The sequence below is a fragment of the Microcebus murinus genome, chromosome 6 (genome assembly GCF_040939455.1).
Source record: "Microcebus murinus isolate Inina chromosome 6, M.murinus_Inina_mat1.0, whole genome shotgun sequence".
Classification (NCBI taxonomy): domain Eukaryota; kingdom Metazoa; phylum Chordata; class Mammalia; order Primates; family Cheirogaleidae; genus Microcebus; species Microcebus murinus.
The window spans coordinates 35,185,849-35,206,409 of NC_134109.1; the positions used below are offsets into that span (position 1 = coordinate 35,185,849).

Here is a 20,561-nt window from a genome sequence, read left to right on the forward strand (position 1 = left end):
GAAAGAGGCCTTTCCTATACTAAAAGGAAAGCAATATTTTTATCATCAAGGACAGAAAGTTGAGACCAGAAGAATTCTGTACAGACTGTGTTAAAATAACTCTTATCTTCTTTCAAGCTTCACCATATAAATTAGTTGTTTTTTCACAACTTACTATTCTTTGTCCAATTCAGTATGTAAGTGTTCAACTCTGTGTCTTTGGGTCTTCATTTCCTTATGAGGGGTCCTGCATCATAAAAAACTTGTATTAAATAAATGTATATGCTTTTCTCCTGATGATCTATCTTACGTTAATTTAATTCTCAGGCCCAGCCAGAAAAACCCTAAAAAAAGAGTGGAGGTCAAGTTTGCCTCCCCAGTACACTGTTATTTGCAATAACATGGATGAACCTGGAGGACATCAGGCTAAATGAAATAAGCCAGAAGCAAAAAGACAAATACAGGTACTGCATGATCTCACTTACATGTAGAATCTAAAAAGTTGAACTCATAAAAGCAGAGAGAACAGAATGGTGGTTTCCAGGGGCTGGGGACTGGAGGAAATGGGAAGATGTTGGTCAAAGGGTACAAAGTTTCACTTATGCAGGATAAGTAAGTTCAGGAGATAGTAATGTACAGTACAGTAACTATACTTAATAGTACTGTATTATATACTTGAAATTTGCTAAGAAAGTAACTCTTAAATTTCTCACCACAAAAAAAATAGTAACTATGTGAATTGATTGATATATGTTAATTAGCTTCATTATAGTAATCATTTCATAATGTATACATATAATAAAACATCAAGTTGTACACCTTAAATATATGTAATTTTCATTTGCCAATTGTACCTCAATAAAACTCAAGGGAAGCAAAACATTTCACCTAAACATTTCACCTAAAAAAAAAAACTCTTCAGATTTTAGCTTTAAACCCATAGAGTTTTCAGGGCTTAAAACTATAGCTGACCCTTGAACAATACAGGTGTAAACTGCACAGGTCCATTCATGTGAATTTTTTTCAATAAATATACTGGAAATTTTTTGGAGATCTATGACAATGTGAAAAAACTCAGACAAACTGTATAGTCTAGAAATATCAAAAAAATTAAGAAAAAGATATCAATGCATAAAATATGTATAGATACTAGTCTATTTTATCATTTACTATCATAAATATATATAAATCTATTTTTAAAAGTTAAAATTTATCAAAACTTATACACATAAGTACTTACAGATCATACATTGTACCATTCACAGTCAAAAGAAATGTAAAGAAACATAAAGATACATATTAAATCATAACTGCATAAAATTAACTGCAGTATTTACATACTATATACTACTGTAATAATTTCATAGCCACCTCTTGTTGCTAATGCACTAAGCTCAAGTGTTATATCTGCTTAAAACATCGTGTGACGTTAATCATCTCTGAGAGAGCAGTTCATCTCTCCAGTAAATTCATATCCCAGTAAAAACTGATCTCTTGGGGTTCTTGCATATTTTTCACATGTTTAGTGCAATGCCATAAACCTTCGATAACACCACGGGACCAATAGGAAGTGACACTACTGACGCTGGAAGTGCTCCCAAGAAGCAGAGAAAAATCATGACATTACAAGAAAAAGTTGAATTGCTTGATATGTACCACAGACTGAGGTCTATAATTGTGGTTGCCTGCCACCTGCCATTTTAAGAAAAATGAATCCAGCATAAGGACCATTGTAAAAAGCAAAAAATTGTAAAGCCACAATCACTGCAGCTACACCAGCAAGCAGAAACCTTGAACTTTTCTTTGTGAAATGCTTTTTTACCTCATGTTGAAAATGCAGCTTTTATGTGAGTGCAGGATTGCTATAAGAAAGACATACCTATAGACTCTAACAAGATTAAAAAAAAAAACCAAAGTCATTATACGACAACTTAAAGCAAACGGAAGGTGAAGGATCTAAAGCTGGAAAATTTAAAGCCAGCAAAGGATGGTTTGATAATTTTAGAAACAAATAAGGCTTTAAAAATGTTGAGATAAGAGGAAAAGCAGCTTCTGCTAACCAAGGGGCAGCAGACAAGTTCCCCTGCCAGTCTTTTGGTTGTACAACAAGAAGGCCTGGATAAGAGGAACCCTTTTTCTGGATTGGTTCCATTGATGCTTTGTCCCTGAAGTCAGGAAGTACTTTGCCTCTAAGAGACGGCCTTTTAAAGTTCTTTTGATATTGGACAATGAGCCCCACGAGTTCAACTCCAAAAGCATCAACTTGCCCCAAACACAACACCTCTAATTTGGCCTCTATATCAGGGGGTTACAATGACAATTTAAGGCTCATTACACACAGTACTCAACGGAAAGGATTGTCAACACTATGGAACAGAATTCTGATAAAGCATTATGAACATCTGGAAGGATTACAGCATTGGAGATGCCATCCCATCATTGTTACAGAAAAAGCAGTGAAAGCCATCAAGCACAAAATACATTCCTGCTGAAGAAAACTATGTCAAGATGCTATACATGACTTCACAGGATTTAAGACAGAGCCAATCAAGGGAATCATGGAAAAGATTATGGATATGGCAAAAAAAAAAAAAAAATGGGGCCAGGCGTGGTGGTTCACGCCTGTAATCCTAGCACTCTGGGAGGCCGAGGCAGGAGGATCGGAGGATTGCTCAAGGTCAGGAGTTTGAAACCAGCCTGAGCAAGAGAGACACCCTGTCTCTACTAAAAATAGAAATAAATTAATTGGTCAACTAAAATATATAGAGAAAAAAATTAGCCAGACATGGTGGCACATGCCTGTAGTCCCAGCTACTCGGGAGGCTGAGGCAGAAGGATTACTTGAGCCCAGGAGTTTGAGGTTGCTGTGAGCTAGACTGATGCCACAGCACTCTAGCCTGGGCAACAGAGTGAGACTCTGTAAAAAAAAAAAAAAAAAAAAAAAGGTGGGAGGTAAAGCATTTCAAGATATGATATTGGAGAAATTCAAAAGCTAACAGAAACCAAACCACAGTAATTAACAGAAGACGACTTGATGGAGATGAGTGATTCCCAACCAGTACCAAATGATGAGGCACAAGATGTAGAACAAACAGTACCAGGAAATAAATTGACATTAGACAATCTGGCAAAAGGGTTCTGACTATTCAAGACTGCTTTTGACTTCTTTTATGACATGGACCCTTCTATAATATGGCACTGAAACTAAAGCAAATGGTGGGAAAAGGATTGGTATTGTACAGAAACATTTTTACAGAAATGAGAAAGCAAACAGTTAGATGGAAATTATAATGTATTTCTATAAAGTTATACCATGTGTGCCTGCCTCTCCTACCTCCCCTTTTCACCTCTTCACCTCTTTCACTCCAGAGAGAGCAAGACCAAACCCTCTTCTTCCCCCTTCTCCTCAGCCTAATCAATATGGAGATAGCAAGGATGAACACCTTTACAATGATCTACTTCCACTTAATTGAATAGCAAATATATTTTCTCTTTTTTAAATTTTTCTTAATACCTTTCTCTTTTCTCTAGCTAATTTTATTATAAGTATATAGCATATAATACATATAACACACAAAAGATGTGTTAATCAACTGTTTATATTATTGGTAAGGTCTTCTGGTAAACAGTAGGGTATTAATAGTTAAGTCTGGGGGAGTCAAAAAGTTGTATGCAGATTTCTGACTACATGGGGGCAGGGCTATCAGCATCCTTAAGGCCCACATTGTTCAATGGTCAACTGTATAGGTCAAAAAGTATGACTAAAACACAAAGAAACCAACACTTTTCCAAACTTCAGATCCTTTTACCTTCAGAATTTCCAAAAGTAAGGTACCTTACTTTCCAACCTTACATTTGCAATAGAAACAGCAAATGACAAGTACTATATACACATAGGAAATGTGAATATGATTCCTGTTAAAACACCTTAATTATTTCTCATTATTTCCTTTTAGGTGCTATCTGTACTGCTCTAAGTAAGCCTCTGTAGACAGTTACAGAGGATGTGTTCTTTTATCTATTATCTGGTCTGACAAACTTTCTCCAAAACAGACTTCTTTAGTGATTTCATTTTCGTTGTATCTTTGTGTCACTATAATTCAAACACTAATAGACAGTCTTTTTATTAAGAACTATTCCTGATTATACATTAGCAGATTTTAGTTCATTATTTGGTGCATCCTTAGTAGGTACACATCTCCTCAGCTTACTCAGCATTGACAATATAACATTATTTGTTTATTTACAAATTAAAAGTGACATTGTTGGCCAGGGAGAGGTAGCTCATGCCTATAATCCTAGCACTCTAGGAGGCTGAGGCGGGTGAATTGTTTGAGCTCAGGAGTTTGAGATCAGCCTGAGCAAGAGTAAGACCCCGTCTCTACTAAAAATAGAAAGAAATTAGCTGGACAACTAAAAATATACAAAAAAATTAGCGGGGCAAGGTGGTGCATACCTGTAGTCCCAGCTACTCGAGAGGCTGAGGCAGGAGGATTGCTTGAGCCCAGGAGTTTCAGGTTGCTGTGAACTAGGCTGACCCCACAGCACTCTAGCCCAGGCAACAGAGTGAGACTGTCTCAAAAAAAAAAAATATATATATATATATATACACACACATATATAAATAAAGAGTTTTAGTTAATGGAGGCCTAGATGTCTACAATTATGACAGAGGAAGCATTCAGGGTTACTTATTAATAGTAAACCTACATTTCTTTTTGTTTTTTAATTAGCAACAATCGCGCCTTGGATAAACCGCACTGGCTACAATACTGCCACTGCCCAAAGCTTATAAACCTACATTTCTTATAGTGCTGAGGCTCAGTTTACCAAGGATAAGGAAGGGTCTTTTGGCCTCAAGAATTTCAATTACAACCTTTCTAAGCCCTGGAGTTTCACTAAATTTTCTAAAACAGAAAGAAAAATCTAAAACTTCCAGAAAGAAAGCAAAATGTTTACCCTGGCTTAGCTCTAATTTTAAAGAATGGGTTTTCTCAAAATTACTATCTTTTGACATTTGGTAACTGAATGAATTAAGTAGTTACTCAAAGAACTCAAGACATAAAAACCATAACACAACCACTACTAAAATTTCTCTTTCAGGTGCAAGTACAATTCCATGTGTAGGAGAAATTTAATCAGTCAGATCCCAATTGATTAGGGCCCTAATTATCAAACATGCTTTCTCCTTATGAAATTGTCAAAATTCACTAGCTTAAACCTGCTAACAGTACTCCCATGAGTGAGTGGAGAATATCATTGTTCATTTTAGTTTAAGAGTTAGCTTTCTTCGATGAACACAGTAATTTTTTTTATCTCATATTACTGCAATGAGGCACACAAAGACGGCTAATAATTAGTTTATCTGCCTGGTGCAGTGGCTCATGCCTGTCATCCTAACACTTTGGGAAGTGGAGACAGGAGGATCACTTGAGGCCAGGAGTTCAAGATGATCCTGAACAACACAGAGAGATTCCCCCATCTCTACAAAAGAAATAGAAAAATTAGCCAGGCATGGTGGCATCCACCTTTAGTCCCAGCTACTTGGGAGGCTGAGGCAGGAGAATTGCTTGAGCCCAGGAGTTAGAGGTTGCAGTGAGCTATAATCATGCCATTGAACTCTAGCCTGAGCAACAGAGCAGGACCTTGTTCCAGGAAAAAAAAACAATTAGTTTGATTAGTTTGTCTAAAAACCAATTCCTTGTAGTCACAAACTCTATAGATGAAGATAAAAATAAGACAGGAGACATAAGAATGCATTCCAGAAAAATGGAGGAGATTATGATATATTAAATATTAAGTAGAACAATAATGTGACTGATACATAACCTTAACAATGAACCATCTCCTCTATTCCTTTTCATATATTAAAAAACTATTTTTAATAAATAATATTAAACGTTATACATCTGAAGTTCTTCTAGTCACTTGCCTACTACCTCAACAGGAAATGAAATAATTATAATAAATCTCTTATGACATTAAAACTAATGGTTTACCTGGAAATGCTCTATGGACTGTAAAGATCATCAATTCCCACATTTCCTACCACTGCTAGGAGAAGATGACAAACGGGGAGAAAAAAGTGGAGGGACAGAGAAAAACTGAAGAAATCTTCCTCATCTCTAAATAAGGCAGTCTCATCAACCAGTCTGATCCTGATTCTCCCTCTCTTCACTGACTGCCCCAAAGTCTCAGACAAGGGTTGTAATACAGAAGCTACAAATTATATTTAACTACTTTACCACTAATCAATATATTACTATTAATTGTACTAAAAACTTATAACAATTATTTTTAAACTACCATGTTTCCCCGAAAATAAGACCTACCCATAAAATAAGCCCTAGCAGGATTTCTAAGCATTTGCCCAATATAAGCCCTACCCCAAAAATAAGACCTAGTGATGGGCGTGGCTACGCAGCCAGCGCATCTGCACAACCTATGCATTTTGTCGCAGAACAGTAAAGAAGACAAGCAGCCCTTCTCATCTGCCCCATGAGAGCTCTATTGTTCGACATGAGAGATTAGGGCCAAAGGTTCTAAAGGAAAGAGTCCCAAGAAATTCAGGATGGAATTTGGGGTTTGGAGAGTTATGATGATGTTCCAGAAGACGACGACTTAACTGTATTTGAATAAATGCAGATTGTTGTACCGTACTTAAACAAAATAACACATCCCCTGAAAATAAGCCCTAGGGTGTCTTCTTGAGGAAAAATAAACATAAGACCCTGTCTTAGTTTCGGGGAAACATGGTACCTTATAATAGAATATTGACTTCATTTGTTTAATAACACTTATAAACACTGCTGTGTTTTTATAGTTTTTATGGTTTGTAAATATTATTTATATTCTAAGCAAATGTATTCTAGTTCTAGGTATTAATAGGATTTGATATTAGATTTAAGAGGTCTAATATAATAACCAGCCACAACATTAGTAAAAATTTAAAACTCATTCATGGTTCATTAACAATATTGGTCAAATAAAAAGATTTACATAGACATAAAACAGACTTGTTTTAGTTGTATGTTTGAGGTAAACCAAACAGAGGAATCTCCCAATTTCATTTTACTTCTGTTCAAGTTTATAATCAGAAAGTTATAGCACTGATGCACTTGAAATTTACATCATGTAATGTTTCTCTTACTCAGATTCTAAAATAAACACTAGCCTAATTACCCATTTACATCTAAGATTAATATCAACATTTTATTATTTATTTTACAATGTGCACTTTATTTGTACTGACCAGTCATCAAGGCTGTGACAAGATCTTTTAAGTCTGTTATCATATTTATTCAGTTTATCCCATCAACAAAATAATGGGATAAAAAAAAAAAAACAGCTTTGAAAACCCTGAGCTAAAAACACAACAAATATAGGGAGCTATGCAAAATTGATACTTAAAGGTTTTTCTTTTTTATTATTCCAGTGCTTCAATGAAGAAGTTATAGTACCAAACCAATACAAAAGTTAAGTTTAAGTTTGATATAATCTGTTAATTTAAAAACAAACGTATAAAGTTCAAAAACATATTTCTCCTTCACATTGTCATTTCCTGAACAAAATAAAAACTATCACAAAGAGATTTTTTTAAAGTAGTACATGAATGAAGTATTAGGTCTGTCAAATAGTCTTCTTAAAAGAAAATTTAGGCCGGGCGCAGTGGCTCACGCCTGTAATCCTAGCTCTATGGGAGGCCGAGGTGGGCGGATTGCTCAAGGTCAGGAGTTCAAAACCAGCCTGAGCAAGAGCAAGACCCCCGCCTGTACTATAAATAGAAAGAAATTAATTGGCCAACTGATATATATATATATAAAAAAATTAGCCGGGCATGGTGGCGCATGCCTGTAGTCCCAGCTACTCGGGAGGCTGAGGCAGGAGGATCGCTTGAGCCCAGGAGTTTGAGGTTGCTATGAGGTAGGCTGACGCCATGGCACTCACTCTAGCCTGGACAACAAAGTGAGACTCTGTCTCAAAAAAAAAAAAAAAAAAAATTATAAAAAAAAAAGAAAATTTAAATAAAACTTATCCTATAACTCTGCTTTCAATAAAGAGTACATACATTTGCATGGTTTACTCCAAAAGAAAAAAAAAAAAAATAAAAAAAAATAAAGAGTACAAAAGTAACCCTTATATAGACAAACATGGCATAATTCCATAGATCATATTTGTTCTTCTTCCATTAAAAGGAAAATGTGCAGTTTCATAAAATTCATATGGGTTATATATTCACAATATTGTACAGATTGATAAAAAGTCATTTAATCAAGGAAGAAACACCTTGCCCAGGTAGAAGATAAGGTTAAGTTTGTTGGTTTGATTCCTAATTATTCCAAAGAGAAAAGTGTGAGATGATGGAGCGTGTTTGGGGGAGGGGAAATATAGGCAAGAGATTAGAATGTAGAGAGAAAGGAAAGTTGGGATTTGAGACTAATCAATTTTTTAAAATATTTTAAATGTATACATATTTCCATATAATATTCTTCTGTTGGAGATTTTTTTAAAGTTCTTTAAAATCCAGTTGTAAATATCTTTTACATATAATTGTCTCATTATAACAAACTACAATTAAAAAACAATTCAAACTGCAAAAAAGAAACTCTGTAATATATGGTATAGAAATATAAGCGAGAGAAATCACTAAGAGGAAAACCAAAGTGAATCCTGTATGGGACTTTTAAATGCTATACTACTGTTGAAGACTGGAAGTTGTGATTTCATCTGAAAAAGACCAACAGAACCAGTATTATAAAAGTACTACAATAGTAATATTTTCAGTTTCAGAGTTGTTTAGAATCTTTTCTAAATATTTACTCTTATGATTATAAAATAAAACACTTTCTTTTACATTCATAAATATGCTATAATATGAAACAAGTGTATGTACCATTTAACTAAACCAAGAGATTTACTAAATGCAATATATCATAAATGGAAAATAACCATTAAATAAATGGAAGAATCTATTTTTTACTTTATCAGCATTGAGAGTCTATTTACATAATGAAGAGTTCTAGATAACAAAGAGCCCAACCACTATCCTCAGAAAACTGAATATTCCAGTGATTTTAATATACACATTATCAATTTCTGGGCTTGGTTTTAAAGAATGTGTGAACAGTCAGAAGTAAAATAACATATCTAATTGATTACAGTTTAGAAATCTAAATAAAGTGCCATAGACCACAAAATAACTGCTTCATATTCAAAGGCACAAGTTCAATTTACTAGATCAGCTGGACTCACTGCATTATATTGCAGGAGACAACAGTTAAATGACCTTGGGATACTGCTTTCCAGGTGTCTGAAGGGTCTGTTTCTTCACTGAAATTAGCTCTACTTTAAAAAAAAAAAAAAAAAAAAAAAAACTTTAAAAAGAAATTATCTCTACTTTTGATAAATATCTCTCATTTTGATAAGTACTGAGCTTACTACACAATTACTATCTTTGCCCATATAAGACTCTACTTAAAGTTTTTTCCATTTTAAGACTACAGATACTACAAATAAAAAATTTAAGAACATGCAACATACACAAAGGGTCAAGAATACATAGACACATTCCCTTCTGATGCACTGCACAAGAAGGTTAAGAAAATACTACCACACACTCTAAGTTTAAAGACACATTTTCAGAGATTGTAAATGAGAAATTCAATAAATCTTAAGCATTTGCTTTCCATTGTTTCAGATCATGAAAAGATTTTTTTAAACTAACTTGTAATACATAATATATGCAACTCCGCAATTAACCATGTATTAGACATATGCCCACATCAATTCTCCGACTCTTTTAATTAAAAATTTATGTTTCTCCTGGTCTTAAAATCTGGTTTTAGGTGTTTTAAAAGTTCAAACAGCTATTAAGCTATACTTTGCTTTGGCACTAGCTCCCCCTCCAGACCAATGTATTAATATAACTGCATTTTTAAAAAATAAACAAGTTTTTCCAACCTACTAGCAAATTTCAAAATTTGCCACTTTTAAATCCACTTTTAAGAATCCAGTTTCTTAAATATAATTGGTTAGAATTTGTAACAAAACACTGCATAATTTAAACAGAATGATTATTTTTTTTCAATTCTATACATCTTAAACTGATTTGAAAAATAACTTCTAGTGACTTTTTAAATTCAAAAACATCCTTAAAAATACAATCTACATAGTGCAAAATTTTATGGAAATTATTTTGAATCACTATTTTAAGATATCACAAGATATCCTTCATGTTAACTCACTACTTGATCATAGATATATTTTTGCATGTTTCTGCCATCCACGCAAGTTTCATTCCAGCTGTTCTGCTTTCCAATTCAAACAGAATTCTCAATTTATAAAGCAGCAAAAGGAAAGTCCTTGCCTCCAAACCACCCTTGTATGTTCCTTACAGCCTATTCATCTTTAACATTCTGCATTTTTACATACTAAGCCTGTAAAAAATCACAATTTCAAAGGCCTAAATTCCCACCTTCTCCTTACTATTGTAGTATTAATAAATCAAGTAATTAAGACTTTCTATAGTCATCTTATAAATTTCACAAGGATAGCAATGTACAGGGCCTTATTATTTGGCATAGGGTTTTAGGTTGTTTTAAAGTTATTTTTAAAAAGGGACACTATAACTTACTTCATTATTTCAGTATAGCTCTGTAGTGCTTAAATAATAATTTCTCTCCTAAAATACTTTCCATATGATGCACTCTTTTAAAGAATTATGCATAAAACATGGAATGTAAATTTAATCAAGAAAATAAATATGCGCTGAAACCCAGGAATATCAAGAAAAAAAAAAACTATAATGAAACCTGCCTACAGTTTCTATAGAGCCAAGACAAAGTTAAGTCAGTTACTCGTGGTGAGTTGAACTATAAACTGACACAAAACTTGTGTTGCGATCTTGTTCCACGAAACGGTGACATTTGGGGTTATGTACTGTAGAGCCTGGCTTTTCTGGGTCCACCTTCTTGAGTTCGTTTAAATAAACTGGAAATTAATTCAAACATAGGAAAAAGAAACCACCACCTCTCCCAGCCTTTATCCAAGGCCTCTACCTAAAGGGTAATATACAACAAAATGCTAAAAGCTCACCACTAATAAACCCGAATAACCATGACACTGCCATTTAACTTAGGAAATACACAGTGTCTCTAAAGACTGCAAGCCTCACGGTGAGAGAACAGGTGCTGTACCCGAAAACCCACTCACTCCTGCAGGACAAACCTCCTTGAACTAATAAATATACTCATTCAACCTTCCCAAATAAGTTTAGATACTCAAAAGCGCCAGCTCATTATTTATACATTAAAAGGGGGTACAGCGGCACTCAAGCCTTTAACTGCCCAGCATTGGCCCCTCGCAGGGAGTGGATCTTTGTGCTGGTCCACTCCCTGATTTCTAGCTGAAGCCACTCATGGAAACCCCACAATGCACAGGCATCCTCCCCAACAGTCCTGACTACAAGGACCGAGCTGCTGGCGAAAGGGGAGGTAGGTGCAGAGGGGAGATAAGGAACACCTCCCACCCCTGCCCCCATCTCTTCTCTCCTCGGCTTCGGCCCCTGCCCTAAGCAAGGATGCGCGACGTCCAGGGCAGCGGCGGCGCCGCTCCGCGTCCCGACCGGGGCGGCTGGAGCCCCTGACCGCAGCCCGCACCCCCGGGGCTGCGCCAAGGCACCCGCCAGAGCGTCCCGGGGGTTCTCTCCCCACTTTTCCGGGAGCTGCTGGATTAGCAGCAGCAGTTGCAGCAACAGGCCCAGGAGTCGCCCGGAGAAAAGAGCAGCGACAGCCCGGTAGCCTCCTCAGATCCCGCGCGCCTGCCCAGCCCAAGACCCCGAAGCGCTCGGGGCCCGGCTCCCAAAACGCCCCCTTACCGGAGGCGGGAGCAGAGGCGGTCTCCGCCGTCCCCCGTCGCCGCCGCCACGGCCACAGCCCTCAGCCACAGCTGCCCCACGCTGGGGGACTGGGAGGGGTGGCTGGGTGGAGGATGCTACTCCCGACTGAAGGGAGAGGAAGAAACGGAAACAGGAACCACCGCCGCCGCCGCTTAACGGAGCCTTCGGCGCCACTGACTGAGGGAGAGCGCGAGGCGGCGCGAGCCGGGCAGTTGCTGACAGCGCGAGACCGAGCGCGAGCCGGGTCCAGGGCGCGCAACCCCGAGCAGCGCCAGCCCCATTCCGCGGGGAGAGGAAGGGGACGGGTAGGCTGGGGAGCGGGCTGGGGGAGGGGGCCTGGAGCCGAGGGAACCGGCTACTCGGGTCGGCCGGAGATAGGCGCGCACGCGCCGGAGCAGCTCTGACAAACGAGCGCAGGCGGGGAAGCCTCGGCCAGCGCAAGCGTGCGCGCGCGAATGGAGGCGCGCGCCCCTCCGCGTTCCAGGCTCCTGGGAGGGGGCGCGCATGCGCCGGCCGCTGCCACCTACGGCGACCCTGGCATGTGCCAGGGCTTCTCCCCGCCCCCTTCCTCGCTGCGCCGGTGGGTAGCGTAGCTGCAGCATCCACCAGGCAGAGCCGCGGGCCACAGCGGGACGGCAGAGTTCCAGCAGGGCAGCGGCTGCGCGCGCGAGCGCCGGCTCGCACGTAGGCCGCCCTCTGTCGCCTGAAGGCCGGAGGCTGAGGGGGACGCGAGTGGAGCCCGGCTCCCACTCCCGGGAGAGCCATCTCAGGCGGCCGTATTCTCTGGAGCGCCGGGGAACGGACCGGCCCACGCCAGCTCAGTCCGCAGCCCCACGGAGCACCCACACTGGAAATCTGAAGCAGGTTCCTTGCCACTTTAGGGGTGGTCGCTGCTGCTGCTCAGCCCCTGCAACCCGCGCTTGGACGCTTGGCTGCAGCTTGCAGCGCGATCATACAATGGCATCGCTCCCACCGGCGATTCCGTGGAGCCCTGTTTTATCTTGTGAGAGCTGTTTTTCCACATCCCCTCTTAGAGAAAGGCCCCCCACGAGGGCCTGCCTTCGATGCCCGGCCTCTCCCGACCCGCGGCTGCGACAGCCCCTCTGAGGCGGAAGTTTATTCAGTACGGGAAAGAGAACAGCGTGGGGAGAGAAGGGGAGGCTTTTCCCTAAGGTGCTTCCTACCCGCTCGGACTCGGGAAATTCCTGGCGCCAGCGATGCAGAGCAGTGGGCCGAAGAGCTACCTCAGACCGGCCCAGACCGCGAGCTGAGCGGGAGGACCTGAGCGCGCCGCCCGGCACACAAAGTAGTCTCGGGCCGAGGGGTACCGCCAGGGCCAATCAGAGCAGCAAGCCGCGTGAGTGGAGTGCGAGGCGGCCAATCAGAGGGCCGGAAGATGAGCTTTCCTTACCAAACTCTTCCCTGTAGCCTCGGGACCCAGATCCCAAGCCTGGGGCGAAGTACGGTGGAAAAGCGAAATGGTGCCCTAAAGACAAGAATTACTTCTCCAGGCTTGAATTAAGTAAATACCGGGGGGCCTTATCACAGAGCAAATAGCGGCGGCCTCTTAGATGTTAAATATTAAAAGGATCACAGGGAAAAGGAATTCAAGAGGCAGTGGCCTGCCAAGACTGCAGTCTGCCTAATAACATCCATAAATTCACAATATTAAGACCGTCTTATAGGCCAGGAGCTGTATTATAGAGATACAAACAAGGTGTGCTGATTCACAGAAAGAAAATCCCCTGTCCTCAAGCAAGTCGGCTTTTTCCGAGGGAGGCTTGGTTTGACCTGATGCCTCTGGTATTTATTGTCAGCTCTTTAAACAAAAAGCATTCTGTGAAGTGCTGTACTTTACAGTAATTTTTTGTGATTGTCATCTCTCTGTAAAACAAAATTGAGAAGAAAGTAGAATGACTTATCCAGGGTCACACAAAAAATATACTGGCAGAGCCAGAATTATGTTCTAGCTCAGAAAGTTTGGATGTCATCATTCAATAATCATTTGTTACGTGCGTGGGTGCTATCTCCCATGAGATTTCTGCACTAAGCTTACAAACGGAACAAAATTCTGCTGTAAGAGTCACACCCTTTGTTGGAAATGAACAGAAATTTTAAGCTTATGCCATAGTAAGATGGCAAAATCTTATTAGTCATACTCTAGGTAATTTTTAGAAGTCACAGGTGAGGTTAATATTCACTTTTAGTTTAAATACAACATTCATAAAAATATTTTAACAAGCATGTATAACTTATTTTTTTAAAGAAAGAAGAGAACCATTTCCAGTTGGTTAACAATCATTATAGCATACGTTATATAATACTTTAAGTCTTCAAGTTCAAAGCTTTACATTTGCCTCAAAATGTCCAAGTTTATCTGGCCTTCAACTTTCCCTCACAAAAACCCAGGAATTAAAATACTTATCTTCCCTACCTCCTTTCAATAAAAACAAAACCGTCCCAAGAATATCCAGGATTTAGTACATTTTTATTGGACATTATAATATATATTAAAATAGCAAATAACTTTGGTATCTCTAGAATATACTCAGAAACTAGTTCTTCAGTGATTTTGATCTCTAAGTTAATGTGCTTCTCAGCCCATGACAGAACATTGTTATCAAGGCCCTTTCCAATCCAGGGCATGCCCAAGATTTAGCTGCCAACCCAGAACTAGAAGTTTCAGTTAAACAACCAGTATATGAGAACAAACCTTTACACATTAAGTTCTAACCGTGTAATGAATTTCTAGAAAATTCACCTATAATGGGTGCTTATCCTGCCTCTTCTCAGTGCAAACAACAGTCCCAGCTTTTAAAATACACATTTTTTCTACTTTTTCCAGAGAGAAAAATTCCTGAAACCCTGCCTTTTTCTTGCCAGGTTAAATTCTGAGACAGAAAGCATCCCCAAAAGGTTCTAAACATCATTGACCACCAGAAAACATCTCTGTCAAGGTGTTTCCTCCACAAGCTCCAACCTCTCACCTTGTTCCTGGGATGTTTTCACTTTCTCTTCTCACCCCAGCTGCTTGCCTCTGCCTCTCATCACTCCCAGTTTGTGATATTTGCTTAAGCAAGTATAAATGCCCCACCTCTTCCTCCACCCCTCCCTCTCTAAACTAGGCTTTCGGCTAATCTTTACTTATCTCAAAAGTTATAGATAAGTTCTACTCAACAAAAGATTGTAAAGACCATTCTCCATGAAGTGTTATGCTAAAAACTAGCAGGACTTTGTCAGTACATTATTTTCTTTTACATAACCTTGGTCAAATTTTTAGACATCAACCGGAGCTGTGAGGACTTGGGTGTGGGGCAAGGAGGAGCAAACCCTTAGACAATGGAAAAGATTGAAATGAAAGTTAAAGTGAGTACATGAGTGGCCATTTTATTGAGAGATTAGCTAGATCAAAGTTAATGAACTTGAATGCTATCACATTTCCTAAGTTGTGAACATTCATGTAGAAACTAGTTTCAAATTTACTACCATTTTATTATGACTGCAATAAAAATAATAGCCAAGGTGTAATATTGCTGAGCACCAGTCCCCATGCAAAACTCTTTACCTCCACCATTTAATTCTCAAGTCAAACCTTTGAGGCAGATCCTATTATTATAGTGGGGAGATCTTGGGCATCCCAGAAAGAGGCTGAGGCTCTCAGAAGGCTCAGCAGCAGCTCCTTATGAAATAATTTAGAAATTTTTCCATCTCTATCAATGTGTGCACACTGACTGTCAGTCCTGGAAATATTTTTAATAATTTGTAATTGTTCTTGTTTTATATCAAATAATTGTCACTATAGCCACATTTCACTTACAGGATTCCATTTTGCAGGAAATCATCCAAAAGGAAGCACTGTTAGTGCCATGAGCAAGTAGGTGTGACCTTGAGAAATCATTTTACCCATTTGGTTCTCAGTTTTCTCATTTATAAAATAAAGAGGTTGAACTAGATAAATTTTAGTTGTTTGCCAGTTCTAAAACTATAAATCTAGCCAGCTTGACACACCATTGACAGTACGTACAAAAGTGAAATATGGAAAAAGTCTATATTTTCAAATCCAATGTGTTTTAAGTCACTTTTGAGCCAACTCCTTAAATAGAAACTCTACACCCACTCATTAAAAAGCCAGAGCTAATCTTTCCCATTAGAAGAGTAAATGAAGTGATTGATTTAAAAGCTGATGATCATTTAGTAGTGCTGAGAGTAAAAAAGAAAAAAAGAAAAAAGGATTTTATAAATTAAAAAAATAAATAAATAAAAGCTGATGAAACTAGCCAGACTATCCCTCCCTATGACTTGCCTCCATGGCTAAAATTTTTCTTCATTGGGTTAAAGCAGCATATAGTTGACATTATTAATTTCTTATTCAGCATCCACTCCTGTCCTTCCTTTCTAATAGAGTTCTTTATTTTTGTTTTTATTTACTTGTTTTTTAGGTAACCACCCAAACTCCACTACAGAAGGGCAACTCAGCCTGAGTCAATCAGTAATTGGATTACCTAATATGATAAGAAATTTGTAATGCTTACCCTCTCCCTCCAGGCATATAAAATGATTATACTTTTCCACAAGTACTCTAGATACCCTCCCCACCTCGCAGTTGGGCTGGACCATGACACTGACTTAGTTATAGCCACCAGTGTATAGTGGGTTGTGGGTATTAGTGGCATGTGTCAATTCTAGGTAGAACATTTAATGGCCAGCCTAAGTCCTTTATAGTATTTACTCTTAGTACTGGTAAAGCCTCTCTCAGCCTAGGTTCCCAAAAAAGGACAATGTAGAGCAGCCTACCTCCCACCTTCATATAGTTTGAGTAAGAAATGCATCTTTGTTGTTTAAGCCACTGAGACTTGGGAGTATTTTTCACTGCAGCATGACCTAGAATCTAGGTTATGCTAGATTAGAATATGCTAGACTATTCTAATTAGTACACTTGAAAAACACTATAGTCCTGGGGCAAACTGGCCCAATCAAACTGAAAGGAAGGATTTTCAGTCCATGCTTGGGAGAGAGAGTTCTCTGTTTCCTGCCAAGTATGAACAAGTCAGCCTATAACTCAGAGTGCCACTGGCAGCCATCTTGCAACTGCCTTAATATAAAGGCAACATACAGAGAATGGCAGAGAGATAGAAATACTCTTGAAGACAGGATTGAGCTGATGGTCATCTCTCATAAAGGCTACTCTTTCCTAGACTTCTAATTCTGCAAAATACTAATTTTGTTTGTTTGTCCATAACACTGTAAACAGAAATACCTCTTGTATATTTTAATTTACTCTCAGGTCCTGACAAAGATCTAGTTCACGAAGCCTTCAAAAATATTGAATATATTAAAATTATCTGCATTAACAAAGGTAGACCAGGCACAGTGGCTCATACCTGTAATCCTAGCATTTTAGGTAACTGAGGTGGTAGGCTCACCTGAGGTCAGGAATTCAAGACCATCCTGGGCAACATAGCAAGACCCCTGTCTCTACAAAAGAATTTAAAAATTAACTGAGGCAGGAGGATTCCTTGAGCTCAGGAGTTCGAAGGTATAGTGAGATATGATTGCACCACTGCACTCCAGTCTGGGCAACAGAGGAAGACTCTATCTTTTTAAACACACACACACACACACACACACACACACACACACACACACACACACACACAAAGGAGAAAAAGTAATTTAAGCCAAACCAATCTTTCTACAGATGAAGAGATTAAAACCCTGTTAGACATTACAAAGTTTATCAGTTCAAATAGCTTTATTATGGCAGAACTATGGTCAAAAATGACCATAGTTTCCAACTCAAGTAGTTTAAAACTTTGAAGTTAAAACAAATGTCTTTTACTTACTAGCTATCTGACCATAGACAAATTATTTAACCTCTCTGAGCTCTAGTTTTTTGATCTATAAAAGGGGATAACAACCTCTAGCTCATAAAGAATAAATGACTCAATATATAAAAAGCATTCAGTTCAATGCCTGACACATAGTAAATATTATATACATTGCAGCCCCTTTAAATAATGTTTATTTGTAGCTAAATCATTTTTATGCATTAGGATAGATCCTATTCTTCTTCACCATTCATTTAATTCAGACCACTGACCTGTATTTGTTCATCACATGTAATTATAGTGGACACCTATATAACTGTGGTCAGAACACACCTTTTCTATGGGAACTGTTCCTCCGATTCCCACACTTCTATCATGATGGCAGCAAGAAGAGCTGTGTTACTGCTGACTATTCCTTGGCCACGCTTATAGGTCAAGAGGTGGATACCTGGCCAAAGATGGGCCAATGAAACCATTCTTCCAGGATTTTTGAACTTGGAAAGACAGGTCATCTGAAGCCTCACCTAGATATAAAATCTGGGAGATATCCTAATGAAGAAACTCATTCTACATTAGAGAATAAAGTCAATGGACAGAGAAAATAGAGAAGACAAATAAAGTGTCTTTGTTATAGTAGAATTCTCAATTCCAGATTTTCTTGACCAGTGGCCAAATTTCTGCCTTTTCTTCTTCTTAGGCTCATCCTTTTCTAGAGTTTCCCTGTATCCTTCCAATATATTCCCCATTTTGCCTAAGCTATTTCCAGGTGGGCTTCCAGGTGCAATGAAAGCAATGATATGCTATATTGTATTATCATAAAGTAAAAAAATAAGAAGAGGGAAAATCCTTAGATTCATTATTGTCATTAATGGCCCAGGTGATACCACTAAGAACATGATCATCACATTTATGAATCAACAACTCTTTATAAAATACCAACTATATGTAAGGTAGCTATAGTAGAGACTTTCAATTACCTCCCTATATCTTTTCTTTCATTCCATAATAACGAACTCCAATTTCTGGATAGTCCTATTGTAACTAAACTGAAATGTTACATTTCCTAGTCTCCCTTTTAATGGGTATGGCCACACAACTAAATTCTGGCTGTTGAGATCTAAGCAGAAATACTGTGTGGTACTTATGACATAAAAAAAAATTCATTCTTCCTGCTACTTGCTGTAAAGAAGAAAAAAAAGAGAAAAATTTAAATAGTTAATTAAAATATTTAATTATTAAAAAAGAAAATAATAATTCATTAATAGGAAGGAGATATACCCATTTCATCCCTTGTCTCCATCCTATTACCTGGGACATGATATGATGACTGGAGCCCTTGCAGCCATCTTAGACCATGGGAGGAGAGGCCTATCCTGGGGATCATGTAACAGTGAATGGGAAGGAGCTGGGTCCCTGACAACTTTGTGGCACCTCCATGACAACCCTGGATTGCTCACCTATAAAATTCTTTTATGTGAAAAAGAAATAAGAGGCTATTTTATTTAAGCCACTATTGTCTAGGCTTTTCTGTTATATGCCACTGAACCTACTCCTGATATTACTGATACAATGCCATTATAGTTTGATAAATTATATTAAGTTAGATTGTTAATGCTCTATGAAAACAAATCCAAAAAGGATCTTGAAAGAAACGTTATAGAGACTAGCACATGCTACTATATTTAAAAACTTAAAAAACCAAAAATAAAGCTAGAGACTGGGGGGAGGATGGGATAGCTGCAAGGTCAGAGGGAAAAATTCTAGCCAGAAAAATAATAATTGATTATTGCCAATATGCTATAAATACTTGCTCCAGCAAGAATAAACCACACTGAAGTCACCAAAGTTCCAATGTTCAGCTTTTCTGGGGAAAAAACTCTAACTCACGATTTCACCCAAGGGAAAATTATATTCTGAGGGTAAAGATGAACTCTAACCAAACTTACAAGAATCTGAAAGACCGGAAGGCCCTCTTAAGGGCAGAGACCTTGCCTATCTGTCTTGGTCACCCATAGCATATTTATTGAATCAATTACCAATGGGATCAAGAAACTCATAATCTTTGGTTAGTCAGGATCTTCTACGGTTTCCATGGGAACAAGACCATACAAAGCCCTAGTTCAGAATGTAGATGCTAACTATATTTGAATCCTGGCTCTGCCACTTGTTAGCTGTGAGACATTGAGAAATTTTTTGAACCTTTCCCTGTCTCACCTTTTTATATCTGTAAAATGGGAATAATAATATTATCTACATCATAGCATTGTTGTGACTATAAAATATATTATTACATGGAATATTCTTTTTTTTCTTTTTTTTTTTTTTTTGAGACAGAGTCTCACTCTGTTGCCCAGGCTAGAGTGAGTACCATGGCATCAGCCTAGCTCACAGCAACCTCAATCTCCGGGGCTCAGCGATCCTACTGCCTCAGCCTCCCGAGTAGCTGGGACTACAGGCATGCGCCACCATGCCCGGATAATTTTTTCTATATATATTAGTTAGCCAATTAATTTCTTTCTATTTATAGTAGAGACGGGTCTCGCTCTTCAGGCTGGTTTCGAACTCCTGACCTTGAGCAATCCGCCCGCCTCGGCCTCCCAGAGTGCTAGGATTACAGGCGTGAGCCACCGCACCCAGCCGGAATGTTCTTAAGAACAGGGCCTGACACAGAACAAGTATACAATAAATGTTAGCCATTTATAACTACAAAAACCCTAAGTTACAGCAAGCCTTTGTGGACACTACTGTTATTATCTGATCTAAATCCAAAGTCAAGATAAAATGAAAACAGTCTAAGGAAGCAAAAGAAAGAAGTGATTGACTTCCAGAACCAGAGGCTGACTGTCATTTGGTTCTGC

At 38.6% G+C, this 20,561-nt stretch overlaps 1 protein-coding gene and 1 pseudogene across 10 annotated transcripts in view; both read right to left on the bottom strand.

The window, feature by feature from the left end:
* FUT8 (fucosyltransferase 8) overlaps positions 1 to 14,923 on the bottom strand; it is a 293,680-nt gene extending 278,757 nt beyond the window's left edge. For 5 of the 10 annotated variants that reach the window (XM_012777740.2, XM_076003947.1, XM_076003946.1 and 2 more), the window contains exons 1-2: positions 11,855 to 12,307; positions 155 to 226 (exon numbers count right to left, since the gene is read on the bottom strand). The gene's annotated coding sequence lies outside the window, so the exon portion shown is untranslated. Of the gene's footprint in view, positions 1 to 154; positions 227 to 11,854; positions 12,308 to 13,059; positions 13,321 to 14,862 lie in introns of those variants that run through there. The other 5 variants (XM_012777743.2, XM_076003952.1, XM_076003949.1 and 2 more) reach the window with 4 other exon arrangements.
* On the bottom strand, positions 4,638 to 4,769 carry LOC142871602 (uncharacterized; annotated as a pseudogene).
* Positions 14,924 to 20,561: the final 5,638 nt, after the last annotated feature.